Source organism: Schistocerca nitens, chromosome 6, assembly GCF_023898315.1.
Source record: "Schistocerca nitens isolate TAMUIC-IGC-003100 chromosome 6, iqSchNite1.1, whole genome shotgun sequence".
Classification (NCBI taxonomy): domain Eukaryota; kingdom Metazoa; phylum Arthropoda; class Insecta; order Orthoptera; family Acrididae; genus Schistocerca; species Schistocerca nitens.
In genome coordinates this window covers 446541682-446559165 of record NC_064619.1, presented here as the reverse complement: position 1 = coordinate 446559165, position 17484 = coordinate 446541682, and the positions used below count along the sequence as shown (strand labels likewise).

Below are 17484 nucleotides of genomic sequence, written 5' to 3'. Positions count from 1 at the left end.
AGGAGAATCAACTTGAGAAAAATGCAAAGTTTTACTGGTCAGCCTTTCTGACTCCCTGTAATTTTACGTGATATTTTAAAGGTATTGCAGAGGTAAAAATGCATTGTGTGAACTTTAAATGTTGTTTGTTTTAGCTCATATACTGCAATGAATTAAATGTAAAAATTTTATTCAAAATTGGTAACAGAATGGTCTCTAATTTCATTCTTGAGTTACTGGGTTTCATATCATCCGGGCAGTCATGTGCAATGTGCCCATTAACGTCCACGCACATTGCAAATCACGTGCTCATAACAATTGTCATATCTCATAAATGATTAAGATTTTGAAACAAGGTTTTTTGCAATTGATAGCATGCAAGAGGCATGTATGTTGTATGATAAATACTTGAAATGTTTTTTACTCAGGGAGATATGGAAGTAACAGGCTCAGGACACAGACATACGCAGCACTGTAGGGAAACACAAGCGGAGTTTGTATACATGCCCACAGCAACTAGAGAACAGTGTTGCTGGATGTGTATACATGTCCACAGCAGCTAAAGGTTTAAGAATTAGGGGGGAAAAGGAGGAAAGAAAACAAAAAGATGGGAGAAAATATGGGGAGGGGGGGGGGGGGGAGAAGAAGACGACAAAAAGAAATAGAGGAAAAATGAATATTACCAATGAACAGTCTGTCAATGAAGAAAATAAAATAAACTGACAATAGATGGAGGATTATTTATGGGGGAACGTACAGAAGAGTGGCAGGATGTGAAGATTAGTTGGAGAGAATGTTACCATCTCTGGCATTAAAGGAAATTAATATTGGGGGGGGGGGGGGTCTGCAAATGACTCGTGTCATGTAGCAGGCACTCAAATTCCTTAGTCATTTTGTGAACCTCCTCTGCAACAGAGTTTCGGGCATTCTGTATCCATTCATGTTCTGCCGGTATATTGGTGGCCATTCCTGAGGAAAGCATGGGAGAGGTGGTCAGCACGTGTGTCAAGGGATTCTGGGTTAAGAGAGGAAATGTTTGCCATGAATGCCTAAATTTTAACTAAGGGAGCATGTGGTATTAAACTGCTACTACTCCATTTTGTTAATAAAGGAGATGAATTCCTTGAATTTGCAGTGATTATAAACCTCTCTGAATAATTCTGTTTCTTAAAATTGAATCTGACCCTGGAAGGGTGGAGTGCCTTCAGTGCAGGATGACCAATGGTGTGTCTGTATATGTGTGGATGGATATGTGTGTGTGTGCGAGTGTATACCCATCCTTTTTTCCCCCTAAGGTAAGTCTTTCCGCTCCCGGGATTGGAATGACTCCTTACCCTCTCCCTTAAAACCCACATCCTTTCGTCTTTCCCTCTCCTTCCCTCTTTCCTGATGAGGCAACAGTTTGTTGCGAAAGCTTGAATTTTGTGCGTATGTTTGTGTGTCTATCGACGTGCCAGCGCTTTCGTTTGGTAAGTCACATCATCTTTGTTTTTAGATATATTTTTCCCACGTGGAATGTTTCCCTCTCTCTCTCTCTCTCTCTCTCTCTCTATATATATATATATATATATATATATATATATATATATATATATATATATATATATATAGAGGGAAACATTCCACGTGGAAAAATATATCTAAAAAGAAAGATGATGAGACTTACCAAACAAAAGCGCTGGCAGGTCGATAGACACACAAACAAACACAAATATACACACAAAATTCAAGCTTTCGCAACAAACTGTTGCCTCATCAGGAAAGAGGGGAAGGAGAGGGAAAGACGAAAGGATGTGGGTTTTAAGGGAGAGGATAAGGAGTCATTCCAATCCCGGGAGCGGAAAGACTTACCTTAGGGGGAAAAAAGGACAGGTATACACTCAGTCCTTTTTTCCCCCTAAGGTAAGTCTTTCCGCTCCCGGGATTGGAATGACTCCTTATCCTCTCCCTTAAAACCCACATCCTTTCGTCTTTCCCTCTCCTTCCCCTCTTTCCTGATGAGGCAACAGTTTGTTGCGAAAGCTTGAATTTTGTGTGTATATTTGTGTTTGTTTGTGTGTCTATCGACCTGCCAGCGCTTTTGTTTGGTAAGTCTCATCATCTTTATATATATATATATTGAGCATGTTTATAATAGCACAACATGTAGGTAAGGGATTAGTGTGGCATTCATACCTTTCTGACTTGTTTGCGGTAAATGTTGAAAAGTGAGCTTTGGCGATGTTATTACCACATGTCTGAGCAGGACAAACATGCTGTTATATTATTCTTGGCTGCTGAAGGATAAAGACTGGTATACATCCATTAGGGAGAGCAGAATATGTATGGGGCAGCATGTCTGTCAAAAACCGCCGCTGGGCAAAGCATCTGGGAAAACTGCGACATGGGGTGCTTTTGCTGCTGCTTCATGATTACGCATGTCTTCATATCACAAGCGTTGTATCACAGAAGTTAAACCAACTCAAGTGGGAGATGCTCAAGTATCCACCCAGTGATTTTGTCGATTCTGGACTGTACAGCCTTAGAACAGAATCTTTTTGATAACACCTTGTAGCATGTTGATATCTTTATGATGAGTGTTAATTTGTAGGATGGCAAATATGGTTTTAGATATCTTACAGGCTAAAGGTTATGCATGTCACCTGAATTATGATTGTCAAGAATTTGGATCAGATTTCCTTTTTAATAATGGCATTTCTTATGGATTAGATAATTGCATACCAAGTTCTCTCTCTCTCTCTCTCTCTCTCTCTCTCTCTCTCTCTCTCTCTCTCTCTCTCTGATGATGAGGTGCAGCAACTTGAGCACACTGAGAATTTCTCGAACTTCTAGTTCTGCACCATTTCTCCAGAAACAGCGGGGAGGCGTGCCACTGTGCAGTAGTTGACTGTGACGAGATGCATTGATATTGTTATTTGAAGTGAATGCTGACACGAGACATACACCCTTGTGGCTTGCTGTGCTTGTAACTTGCATGTCTCAGGTTTTATTCGAGTAAGGTTGCGATTCAAATCAGTATGCTTGCACGAAAATGAGTCTTGAAGCTGGCGCTGGTGATACTTTTGGAGGCTGGCGATTACATTTGTTACAAAAAGTGTTTTGAAAAGCTCCATAATGTTAAAAAAATACAGCAAGCAAGATCAGACATCTTAAATTACACAATTTATCAAGCAATGAAACACGGACGCCCACGGATACATAGGCTCATTCCAATAATGAGAGTCTGAAAAAATACCCAGGTATATACATTATCCATTCAGATGCACAGAAAAAGAATTCCATGCAAAAGGTCAGATAGTGCCCGAAGCAGTCCCCGTAGTCTAATTTTTAAATCAGACTCCGTTAACATACAACAAACTCCACACTCAAAACTTTCCAAGGGTATGATGTGTAATTTTATTGGACCAGTTTTCAGGCAAAACTTGCGTCCTTGCAGGACCTGACCATCGCCACCCTCTTGTTGCCTAAAGTTGATATTTTTAAATTTTGGAGTAAGTTACTAATTTAGGTGGCTGGTCGCATTTTCACAGCACTTGCCGCACTGAGATGGTGACACATTGAAGCTAATGATAGCAATGGTAGAATGTGAATAACCAGTTTTAATAATAATACTCATGTTTTATTCCTCTTCTTTGTTGTAAGTTGAAGACTCTTTATCCATTTTCTGGTATAACTTTTTGTGAGAGTCTAGAGGATGTTTGAGTTCATTCTGCTAAATCGTATGAACATTGGTGGACTTTCTGGTGATTAACACTTATATTTTCTGTCATTTTACTTCACAGTACAAATCAATACAACACACAACTTGCACTCCATCCTCGCACTTCAAACTCGTACAACTGACTACTCAAAGACAAAGATTTACATCTAACAACATGTAGCAAAGAAATTGATAGCATGTATTGATCTATATGTGCAGAATCATCTTTGTAACATAACATTTTGTAAATAAAATACAAATAATTGTATCTTTTTAGGAAGTCCATAATCATTGTTTTTACATTAAGTCTGTATAAAATTTGACATTTAAACATTTTCTTACAGGTATGTAGTAATGGATTTCTGGATTTTGAGTCTTCGATTGGGAATTTGTCATTTCATATGATCCAAAATTCGTTAGTACATTTATCTCATCATAACAAGTTTTATTACACAAGCACTGCTCTAAATCGAATATTCTGCTCTACAGAGTGAAGTAAACGGCATGCGAACTAGATGTAGCAATAGTGTCCATGATAAGAGATGATTCTCAACCACTCTGTTAGAGGACAATGGTTTTAGATGTTTTGGTGTACTGTTGGACTCAAAATATTAGATACCACATAGAAAACACTGTGCCACATGATTGAAGAAAATACCATAAAAAGAAAGAGACTGTAAACTTAGAGTTGAAAGATTCTATCTGTGTTTCTTCAACAACCGATGTTTGGACCTCCCTCAGTTGTGAGGAGTCACGCGAGGTGTGATCAAAAAGTGAAGGAAATTTTTTAATTTCATGGGCTTTATACATGAAATTTTCAATTTTTAGTATCTTGTTGGTACAAATTTTCTTTATGTATGCTTAAATTTTCACCTTTTTTGAATATTCATTGTATGTTGACAGTTGAAAAGGTTGTGTGTGTTTCAGAGTGTTTGGTGAATTTTTAGTTTCGTGTGTGTTAGATCAAAGAATCTGCATTAAATTTTTCTTGAAACATGCAATAAAGTGCGGCACTGCATTAAAAATGTAGACTGTGGCTTTTGGGTGGCTCTGCTACAAGTAAGAAAGAGTTTATGGGTAGTACAAATGTTTTAAAGTGGGTTGAGAAGACACTAAAGACGACTGCTGCCCTGGATGCCCTAGCACATAATTTAGTGGCAACAATGTGGAAGAAGCAAAGAAAATGGTTCTGGGAAAACACAGAATCACAGTCAGACAGGTTGCTGATTACATTGACGTATCCTCTGGCTCATGACAAGCAATTTTTTCGAATGTTCTGGGACTGTAGTAGCAAAGTTTGTTCCAAAATCATTGAATTTTTACCAAAAACGATGTCACATTGACAGTTCGGGAATTGCTGAATGAAGTAGATGATGATCCAGAACTTCTACAGAAAGGTAATAACAGATGATGAAATGTGGGTATATGTATATGTCTTCGAAACGGAGACCCAAATGTTCCAGTGGAAACCGTCTGAAGAGCCATGACAAAAAAAAATTAAAGTTTGAATACATGTGAAGGTTCTGTTCACTGTTTTCTTCAATTACAATGGGATAATGCATAAAGAGTTCCTACCTTATCGTTGTATGATCAATAAGGAATGCTACCTGGAAGTTATGGGCCCTTTGTGTGAAGCAGTCCAAAGAAAACAACCAGAATTGTGCAGTCTGTCACACCTGATTTCCCAACCCAAGTGAAGTAGTCACATTGATCTGGCTCCAAACCTACATGTGCAACTGTAACACATGGGTCTCAGGGTTGGAGTCATGCACCAGACAGTATATTGTTGCAGTACGTTACGCATTTGTGTATTTACGTCGGGATGTTTATTTATTAGTCTTGCAGTCTCTGCTGGTTAATTGCAAAGTACAGTGCAACAAAAACCTACCATACTGCATAACAAGTAAAGAAATACAAGCTTCCGAATTGCACTATCACCAGTAAATGACCTACATGGTCTTTACTGCATAAAGACTGTAAACAAAAAAAGGGGCAAAAGGAAAGAAACACAAAGCAAGAACAGCTTTTGCTTGGTTACAGTGCATTTGTAACTTCAATGGTTACAGTAGATTACATTTAGAAAAGGAGTTCGAAAACAGTAGCCTACCAAAGCGATATGTAGCGCGCGTGCGCGCGCGCACACTCACACACACACACACACACACACTTATGCATTCTGCACGTATGTATACTTAAATAAGTGCTATTATATGATGTTCCCCCTCTATACCATAATGTTTTTGTTTTACATTGTATTGTTTGTTGATCTGTTGCGAGTGTAAGATGAAAATTGCCAAACATAACACAGTGCACCACAGATGCACATACAACAATCATTTACTGTCAGGATGCCTCAGCATATGCAGGCCAATAGAGAAAGTGTCCTGGCACTCGTTTGGTATGATAGTTTCAGTGTGTGTGAAATGGTTCTCAACCTCAATGTACCCAGGACTGGATAAAGCGGTGGTGTGAAATGGGTAATTGGCAGGCTTTGAGGGTTGGGCTTAGGAAAGGCGTTGACTGAACAATGAGACCAATTTCCCTGAATGCTCGCAAACAGTTGCCAACCACTTAAGAGACACTGGCCTTAGAGCCCATAGTGCTGCTGACAGAGAGGTCTCTCTGATGATCGGACTCTGTAGGCTTACCACTGAATTGAAAGTAGATTGTGAGTGCACCACATCATCTTTTCAGGTGATTCAATATTTAACTCAATGAATGATGAGTATGGTGACGGTCTACAGCCACATGGTGCATTTTCTGACCCACAGGAGGGTAACTGGTGCCAGTGATGGGTGGACCTCATATACTAGCCTCGTCGATGATGCGTAACTTCCCTCGTCTCACAGTATTCTACTCTATATGACATTATTTGATGTAACTGTATCTTTGTTAAATGGAAATCTACGTGAAATCATTGTTCTTCAGATTTTATTTGTTGAATTTGTGCTATTTAACACTTAAGGGGCTTGGATGTCATGGTCTGTATTTTTATTAGTATAGTGAAATATAACAACACAAAAACTTTAATTGGCATTGAAATGAAACTTCAACCACATAATTAGTGTGTTGTGACCTCTAAATGACAAATGCAAATGCAATTCATAGTTGATTTTTATCCTACATACTGAAGTACGTGTAATTTTTATTTTAGGTGCACTATACTTCCGCACTAATTGAAATAAAGGGTCAAAACCAATTTTATTCCTTAAATTATTAATCACTTAAAAGAAAAAGCTTTTTGAAGTCAATTTTTCCCCTAATAATTTAAGAACATATGACATGCTCCAGCTTAAAATATTAAATAGATAGTTGAATAATCTGGCTCACTGTATAGTCAAGCTGTGTGTTGTTATTCACACAAAGTTTTGTTTTTGTGACTTTAACATTGGATGAAATAATGATACCTAAGTGTGCAAAAACTTTGATTAATTGAAACTTAAACTGAATGTCAAAACTTTCCAGCTCCACAATCTTGTTGATTCTGAGTGTCCTTTTCATCTTCTATACTTTTCTTTCTTTCCTTTGTTACTCTTTCCTCCTTTGTTATACTTGCAGCAGCTTTTTCAGATTCAGGGAGATGGTATCTGTTGTCTCAGAGAATCCCATTTTTTTCATGTTGTCGGCCGCGTGGGGTAGCCGAGCAGTCTGGGGCATCTCGTCACAGTCTGCGCAGCTTTCCCTGTCAGAGGTTAGAGTCCTCCATGTGCGTGTGCGCGTGGGCGCACACGTGTGTGTGTGTGTGTGTGTGTGTGTGTGTGTGTGTGTGTGTGTGTGTGTGTGTGTGAGCGCGCGTGTGCGCGCGCGCGGCGTCCTTAGCGTAAATTTGTTTAACTTAGATTAAGTAGTGTGTAAGCTTAGTGACTGATGGCCTCAGCAGTTTGGTCCCATAAGACCTTACCAAAAATTTCCAAAATGTTTTCATGTTGTCCCCTGTTCTGAAGCCTAGTTTCTTCATGGTTTTTAATTTACAATGAAATTGCAGGGTTTCTGTAATTAAAGATCCAGTTTCAAAATGTGGTAGGAAGAGGACCACCTGTCAGAATGTCAAATTTGAACAGCATATTATTGATGCATAAGGAAACAAAAAAAAAGAACTTAATGAAAATTTTACAAATAGATGGTGCTGTAAGTGTCTTAATGTAAATGGAGTCAGATACAAATGCTACATGAATCGCAATACATTGGCTATGTTTTGAATTGCATATTACACTACCCATACCATTAAGTGTGCATTATCACAAGTTTGACAGTCAACAGTTGTGGCACTGTCATTTAGGTAAGCCCGTCCACCATGGTAAGGTCGTACAACATTGAATGGGAAAAATTGCTTTTTAATTGTTGTGACTCTGAAAACCACATAAATAGCAAAAGGACATCAGTTTTCTAATTGTCACGAGACTGGTGCAAGACACGTTTTCTGCCCTAAGTAGAAATCTAGAAACAGCATGCGCTACAACAGATTGGAGTATCTCAGCGGTCATGTTCAGAATGCATTGTGCAATGCGTACCTTCAATTCACCTACATTTGTAATTGGAGCACTGAAAAAAAATCTTTCAAATAACCCCACAGGGAGAAGTCGCACAGGTTAAGATCAAGTGATGTGGATGGCCAGGCTGTGGGGAAATGATGGCTGATAATTATAGCATTTCCGAAATGCTTTTGCTATGCAATGTGTGAACGAGTGCCATCTTGCATGCTGTTGAAGGGTTGGGATGACATTGGTGTGCAAAAAAGACTCTCGAAGTGTTTACAAGTGATAGCACAGCCTCAGAGGACCTGCCAGACTCATCTCCTTGGGAAAAAAAGAAAAAGGCCATACTATAAACTGTATCATCAAACCACACCATAGTCACATTTGCAGAATGGAATGGTACGAGTTGATGTGCTTGCGGATGTTCCACTGCAAGTATTCTACAATTCTGCATATTGACATGTCCTCGGAGATGTAAATGGGCTACAGCCCACAGAATGTTCCATGGCCATTCATTGTCCACTTCCATGTGGGCAAGAAACTCCAGAGCAAACGTTTGTCTTGCTGACAGGTCAGCCAGAAGCAACTCCTGAACATTGGTTATTTTTTATGCTTAGCAATACATGATGCTTTGTAGGATTTTATGTGCCATGCTCACAGGTATACCCAATTTTCGAGAAATTCCTCATGTACTGCATGTTTGCACATCACCACTCAACCCCTCCTGCAATGCTGTGGCCACATCTTTGACAGACATCAGATAAACTTGTTTCCTCGCTCTGTCACATTACACGTCAAAAGAACCTGTCTGGTTTCCTTGCTCTGTCACATTGCCCTTGAAAGGAACCTGTCTTTGCGAATTCTGTAATCATTTTCTCCATATCCTTAGCAGACATTGGTCCAATGCCTTTTTTCATACCCTTGAGTGTCCTGAACTTCTGCAAGGCTACTGGCACAATCACTACTCTTGTAAGACAATTTTACCAGTAGCATGTGATCCTTCATGGAGACAGTAATGTTGGGCATCTCAAACACAAACTGAGGAACAGCTGTGTGCTGCGCTTCTGTTGGTGTGCATATTCTGATGCTTACAGTGCTGTCTGTTTGTAAAACCTTTTCTACCTTTCTTTCTTGGTTTCTTTTCTTTTTCCCCTCCTCTTGGTGTTTACTCCTGTGTCAATAATAAGCTGTTCAGATTTGATGGGTTCTGAGCATTGGTTTTCTTTCTAGTGTGTTTTGAAACTGCAACTGTAATTATAGACACCGAGTATTTAGTTTTGTCATTTTGCAATGAAAATAGCCCAAAGAAAGCATTCCATGCACTTTGCCCATTTCTCTCTCTTTGTCTTCAGAGAAAAGATGACTTCACAATATGCATTCAGTATCTTCTTCAGATTGCACATCAGAAGTGTTGTCCTCAATTAATTGTGTATCAGACTTCGAATGACTGGAAAATTGTTTCTTGTGTTTTTCTCTTCGTCTTTTTCAGGAACAAAACTCTTTCGCTTATGTTTCCTTTGGTTCTGCTACTGCTTTCTTCCCTTTGTTGTCGTCGTCGTCGTCTTAAGTCCTCAGACTGGTTTGATGCAGCTCTCCATTCTACTCTATCCTGTGCAAGCTTCTTCATCTCCCAGTACTCACTGCAATCTACATCCTTCTGAATCTGCTTAGTGTATTCATCTCTTGGTCTCCCTCTACGATTTTTACCCTCCACGCTGCCCTCCAATGCTAAATTTGTGATCCCTTGATGCCTCAGAACATGTCCTGCCATCCGGTCTCTTCTTCTTGTCAAGTTGTGCCACAAACTTCTCTTCTCCCTAATTCTATTCAATACCTCATCATTAGTTATGTGATCTACCTATCTAATCTTCAGCATTCTTCTGTAGCACCACATTTCGAAAGCTTCTATTCTCTTCTTGTCCAAACTATTTATCGTCCATGTTCCACTTCCATACATGGCTACACTCCATACAAATACTTTCAGAAACGACTTCCTGACACTTAAATCTATACTTGATGTTAAAAAATTTCTCCTCTTCAGAAACGCTTTCCTTGCCATTGCCAGTCTACATTTTGTATCCTCTCTACTTCGACCATCATCAGTTATTTTGCTCCCCAAATAGCAAAACTCCTTTACTACTTTAAGTGTCTCATTTCCTAATCTAATTCCTTCAGCATGTTGTTGTAGTCTTCAGTCCTGAGACTGGTTTGATGCAGCTCTCCATGCTACTCTATCCTGTGCAAGCTTCTTCATCTCCCAGTACCTACTGCAACCTACATCCTTCTGAATCTGCTTAGTGTATTGATCTCTTGGTCTCCCTCTACGATTTTTACCCTCCACGCTGCCCTCCAATGCTAAATTTGTGATCCCTTGATGCCTCAAAACATGTCCTACCAACCGATCCCTTCTTCTAGTCAAGTTGTGCCACAAACTTCTCTTCTCCCCAATCCTATTCAATACCTCCTCATTAGTTACGTGATCTACCCACCCTTCAGCATAACCCAACTTAATTCGACTACATTCCATTATCCTCGTTTTGCTTTTGTTGATGTTCATCTTACATCCTCCTTTCAAGACACTGTGCATTCCGTTCAACTGCTCTCCCAAGTCCTTTGCTGTCTCTGACAGAATTACAATGTCATCGGCGAACCTCAACATTTTTATTTCTTCTCCATGGACTTTAATACCTACTCCAAATTTTTCTTTTGTTTCCTTTACTGCTTGCTCAATATACAGATTGAACATCGGGGACAGGCTACAACCCTGTCTCACTCCCTTCCCAACCGCTGTTTCCCTTTCATGCCCCTCGACTCTTATAACTGCCATCTGGTTTCTGTACAAATTGTAAATAGCCTTTTGCTCCCTGTGTTTTACCCCTGCCAACTTTAGAATTTGAAAGAGAGTATTCCGGTCAATATTGTCAAAAGCTTTCTGTAAGTCCACAAATGCTAGAAATGTATGTTTGCCTTTCTTTAATGTACACTCCTGGAAATTGAAATAAGAACACTGTGAATTCATTGTCCCAGGAAGGGGAAACTTTATTGACACATTCCTGGGGTCAGATACATCACATGATCACACTGACAGAACCACAGGCACATAGACACAGGCAACAGAGCATGCACAATGTCGGCACTAGTACAGTGTATATCCACCTTTTGAAGCAATGCAGGCTGCTATTCTCCCATGGAGACGATCGTAGAGATGCTGGATGTAGTCCTGTGGAACGGCTTGCCATGCCATTTCCACCTGGCCCCTCAGTTGGACCAGCGTTCGTGCTGGACGTGCAGACCGCGTGAGACGATGCTTCATCCAGTCCCAAACATGCTCAATGGGGGACAGATCCGGAGATCTTGCTGGCCAGGGTAGTTGACTTACACCTTCTAGAGCACGTTGGGTGGCACGGGATACATGCAGACGTGCATTGTCCTGTTGGAACAGCACATTCCCTTGCCGGTCTAGGAATGGTAGAATGATGGGTTCGATGACGGTTTGGATGTACCGTGCACTATTCAGTGTCCCCTCGACGATCACCAGTGGTGTACGGCCAGTGTAGGAGATCGCTCCCCACACCATGATGCCGGGTGTTGGCCCTGTGTGCCTCGGTCGTATGCAGTCCTGATTGTGGCGCTCACCTGCACGGCGCCAAACACGCATACGACCATCATTGGCACCAAGGCAGAAGCGACTCTCATCGCTGAAGACGACATGTCTCCATTCGTCCCTCCATTCACGCCTGTCGCGACACCACTGGAGGCAGGCTGCACGATGTTGGGGCGTGAGCGGAAGACGGCCTAACGGTGTGCGGGACCGTAGCCCAGCTTCATGGAGACGGTTGCGAATGGTCCTCGCCGATACCCCAGGAGCAACAGTGTCCCTAATTTGCTGGGAAGTGGCGGTGCGGTCCCCTACGGCACTGCGTAGGATCCTACGGTCTTGGCGTGCATCCGTGCGTCGCTGCGATCCGGTCCCAGGTCGACGGGCACGTGCACCTTCCGCCGACCACTGGCGACAACATCGATGTACTGTGGAGACCTCACGCCCCACGTGTTGAGCAATTCGGCGGTACGTCCACCCGGCCTCCCGCATGCCCACTATACGCCCTCGCTCAAAGTCAGTCAACTGCACATACGGTTCACGTCCACGCTGTCGCGGCATGCTACCAGTGTTAAAGACTGCGATGGAGCTCCGTATGCCACGGCAAACTGGCTGACACTGACGGCGGCGGTGCACAAATGCTGCGCAGCTAGCGCCATTCGATGGCCAACACCGCGGTTCCTGGTGTGTCCGCTGTGCCGTGCGTGTGATCATTGCTTGTACAGCCCTCTCGCAGTGTCCGGAGCAAGTATGGTGGGTCTGACACACCGGTGTCAATGTGTTCTTTTTTCCATTTCCAGGAGTGTATTTTCTAAGATAAGTCGTAGGGTCAGTATTGCCTCACATGTTCCAACATTTCTGCGGAATCCAAACTGATCTTCGCCGAGGTCGGCTTCTACCAGTTTTTCCATTCGTCTGTAAAGAATTCGTGTTAGTATATTGCAGCTGTGAGTTATTAAACTGATAGTTCGGTAATTTTCACATCTGTCAACTCCTGCTTTCTTTGGGATTGGAATTATTATATTCTTCTTGAAGTCTGAGGGTACTTCGCCTGTCTCATACATCTTGCTCACCAGATGGTAGAGTTTTGTCAGGACTGGCTCTCCCAAGGCCATCAGCAGTTCCAATGGAATGTTGTCTACTCCCGGGGCCTTGTTTCGACTCAGGTCTTTCAGTGCTCTGTCAAACTCTTCACGCAGTATCGTATCTCCCATTTCATCTTCATCTACATCCTCTTCCATTTCCATAATATTGTCCTCAAGTACATCGCCCTTGTATAGACCCTCTATATACTCCTTCCACCTTTCTGCTTTCCCTTCTTTGCTTAAAACTGGGTTTCCATCTGCGCTCTTGATATTCATACAAGTGGCTCTCTTTTCTCCAAAGGTCTCTTTAATTTTCCTGTAGGCAGTATCTATCTTACCCCTAGTGAGATAAGCCTCTACATCCTTACATTTGTCCTCTAGCCATCCCTGCTTAGCCATTTTGCACTTCCTGTCGATCTCATTTTTGAGATGCTTGTATTCCGTTTTGCCTGCTTCATTAACTGCGTTTTTATATTTTCTCCTTTCATAAATTAAATTCAGTATTTCTTCTGTTACCCAAGGTTTTCTACTAGCCCTCGTCTTTTTACCTACTTGATCCTCTGCTGCCTTCACTACTTCATCCCTCAGAGCTACCCATTCTTCTTCTACTGTATTTCTTTCCCCCATTCCTGTCAATTGTTCCCTCATGCTCTCCCTGAAACTCTGTACAACCTCTGTCTTACCATTATATAATCTATCTGATACCTTTTAGTATCTCCAGGATTCTTCCATGTATACAACCTTCTTTTATGATTCTTGAACCAAGTTTTAGCTATGATTAAGTTATGTTCTGTGCAAAATTCTATCAGGCGGCTTCTTTCATTTCTTAGCCCCAATCCATATTCACCTACTATGTTTCCTTCTCTCCCTTTTCCTACTGACGAATTCCAGTCACCCATGACTATTAAATTTTCGTCTCCCTTCACTACCTGAATAATTTCTTTTATCTCGTCATACATTTCATCAATTTCTTCATCATCTGCAGAGCTAGTTGGCATATAAACTTGTACTACTGTAGTAGGCATGGGCTTTGTGTCTATCTTTGCCACAATAATGTGTTCACTATGCTGTTTGTAGTAGCTAACCCGCACTCCTATTTTTTTATTCATTATTAAACCTACTCCTGCATTACCCCTATTTGATTTTGTATTTATAACCCTGTAATCACCTGACCAAAAGTCTTGTTCCTCCTGCCACCGAACTTCACTAATTCCCACTATATCTAACTTTAACCTATCCATTTCCCTTTTTAAATTTTCTAACCTACCTGCCCGATTAAGGGATCCGACATTCCACACTCCGATCCGTAGAACGCCAGTTTTCTTTCTCCTGATAACGACGTCCTCTTGTTTAGTCCCCGCCCGGAGATCCGTATGGGGGACTATTTTACCTCCGGAATATTTTACCTCCGGAATATTTTACCCAAGAGGACGCCATCATCATTTAACCATACAGTAAAGCTGCATGCCCTCGGGAAAAAATTACGGCTGTAGTTTCCCCTTGCTTTCAGCCGTTCGCTGTACCAGCGCAGCAAGGCCGTTTTGGTTAGTGTTGCAAGGCCAGATCAGTCAATCATCCAGACTGTTGCCCCTGCAACTACTGAAAAGACTGCTGCCCGTCTTCAGGAACCACGCATTTGTCTGATGATTAGACTTAACATATTCAGAATGTGCTGATTTTACTAGAGTTGATGGTCCTTGATCTGTCTTTCTGATTTTGGAATCTGCCTGGATACCATTTGGACTCACATTTACTCCATTGTGTGCATCTTGTATGTCGGACTCCTCGTACATTCCAAAGTCGTTGTCTAGGCATCTTACATTGGAAGAGTCCATTTTCCACAAGTGATTTGTAGCATTTCCCATTGTTACTACTCTCAAGTAGGTCTCTCCAAATAACCTCATAATTTAAAATTAGTTTAATTCTTGACCTGGGTTACTTTTCCATGAGGTTTTTATTTTTTGGGGATAAAGCATTTTAAACAGTCCCATAAATTTGACAGAAGAGGCTGCATTTTATGCATGGAAGGGGATGATAAAACAGATGATGTGGAACCTGTTTTCTCTTGTGTCTATCACACAAATGTGGTGTGACACCCATCAGGTCTTTGCACAACAGGATCATAGACCGGTGGCTCCACAAAGTTGACAAAATTGTCAAACCACTTAGTAAAAATATGAGGTGAATCCAGCTATTAGGCTGGCAAGCTGATGTGATAGTGTGTCATATTTGATACTCATGGCATTGCATATTGGGAATATACAGTCCTTTACTAGAAACCTAACATCAAAATTACTCTGCTGCTTTCGAAGGACAATTCATTATAGTATTTGAAAGAAAGAGTGCTTTCCGAAGAATATAATCATATGATACTGTTACAACAGCTTCTCAGTTTGAGATATTAAACTGTACAAGCACATACACTCAATAAACTTGAACGTAAACACTTTTACAAAATTATTAAGGCTTTCGTGGCCACTTGTTGACAAACTGCCTGTTGGCTCCTGCTCCTAGTTCTTCATCCGATGTGTGTCTGATGATTTTCCTGACGTTTCTCTAGCACAAGTGGCTGGCATTGTCAAAGTTTTAACCTCCATTGCTGGTGGTGGACTGGAGCCAAGCTCGCGGCCCCAAACTATATGTACCTGGTGCACCAACATTCAAAAGCTTCTCCGCAGTCATTTCCGGTGCAGTTCTCTTGCTACGTGTGACGGTCATTCGCTGCAGCACCAGAAGCCAGGATCCATTTACCTTGAGGCTTTCTTCTTTCTTGTTGAGGCTATTCTTGTGTTTATGTATTTCTATAGCTTCTCTGAACAAGCGGGTGTGATATTTCTGATCTACAGCCAGAACTTCAGTGTTGGCGAATTTTACTATGTGGTCCATCTCGCGCAGCATGTGCTCTGCCACAGCTGACTTCTCCACCTGCCCAAATAAACACTTTTACAATCAAGGCTTGTTGACAGTGTCCAGCTCTGTAATGGTCTTATTGTTACGTCTCAACTGCTGTGAGAACAACATTCTGATACTTCGCAACAGAGCTAAGCCCTTCAGAGGGTTGCCCCATAACGTAAGGTCCATTAGCAGTGCATGGTCAATTTTTTTCTTTTTTTTTTTTTTTCTTTTTTTTTTTTTTTTTTTTTTTTTTTTTGGAGGGGGGGGGGTGATAAAAGTGATGGGATTTTTCTTAGCTGTTGGTAGTCCTATGCAGGAATAGTTGGGACAGCTTCCTGAGATGGAGCTGGGAATGCTGTTACAACTATCAAAGTGCAAGAGTTACTATTTGTTTAATTTGTCTGAGCTACATCTGTAATTAATGGGCTATATATACTAGGTTAAAAGTACAACTAAATAATATTCATATATACATTCATGATCTTCACATATCAAAAGTCGTCATCTGTAACAAGGCTCATATCTCTCTCTCTCTCTCTCTCTCTCTCTCTCTCTCTCTCTCTCTCTCTCTCTCTCTCCAGTGTTCGACACACATCACTGCAGCGTCGTTGGCCAGCCACAGGTCTTGGAAAGTGCATGGGGCTAGCAAGGATGGACAGGTCACAACAGGTGTCACCATTTGTTTTCCTCCACATTGGCGGGGTCCTTCGTCTTCTTCTTCTTCTTCTTCTTCTTCTTCGGCATATGCCCACTAGAACTGGTTATCCTTTGATCTTCCCATTTGACACCTAAGTCTGTTTAGGCTCTTCCAGACTCTCCGTTCCAGTTGTGATCCAGCGCAGGAAGTTTCTCTTTAATGTTCAAACTTTTCATGCTGCCTTTATCCAATTTCTGTTTCCACATTGATTCTCTGGTTGCAGATTGACTTTCGTTTAGTGGACGTTCAACTTCTATGAAATCTTTGCTAGATTTAAGTCTTGCCACTGCTGGCTGATGCGTGCAGGGGCTGTCTTCTATCTTCGCACTGCCTGTTTCGCTTGGCCATCGCCAACGTTTGCTCTCTGATCTGTAATGGGGCTATTCCAGAACACACATAAAGGAGCTCACGGTTTGTAGGCTTCAGGCATCCTGTAATTAATTGACACAAGTCATTCAGTGCTGTGTCTAGTTTCAGGGCATGTGTTGATCTTCTCCATATGGGGCATGCATATTCAGCTGGAGCAAAGCACAACGCCGTAGAATTTCAGGATTTGCTGCCCAGTGTGAGCTGGTATGTTTGCAGATTATACCGTTCCATGTGTTGACTTTTGCTCTAGTTTTTTCTACATGTTTCTTGCAAGACAATGTTCGAGCTAACGTGACTCAAAGATAAACTGTGTTTGAGCAGTTTTGACGTTTAACTGAGTTCCATTCCAGTTGTAATTCCCTATTTGCTTCCTTATTGTTCAGATGAAATAAACAAGTCTGCGTCTTTGCTGGATTCAGTCGAAGCTGGTTCCCGTTGTAATACTCAGTTAGTACTTCTAAGGCATCTGTTAGGTTTCTCTCAATCTGTTTGTTCTGGATTGGCAGGCAATGGCTACATCATTAGCATAGCTAAAACTTCTTGTCGTTGGTCCAACTGGTTGGTTATTTGTATACAGATTGAAAAGTAGAGGGGACAAAACACTACCTTTTGGCCCCCCAGGGGGTTCGCCACTCTTTGGCGGGTTTATCCTTGGCTACCACGGGCCCCAGACTTCCAGCACTTTT

At 41.5% G+C, this 17484-nt stretch overlaps 1 protein-coding gene across 2 annotated transcripts in view; it reads left to right on the top strand.

Moving 5' to 3' along the window:
- LOC126262810 (uncharacterized) overlaps positions 1-17484 on the top strand; it is a 162113-nt gene that overhangs the window by 105849 nt on the left and 38780 nt on the right. The window lies entirely within an intron of this gene.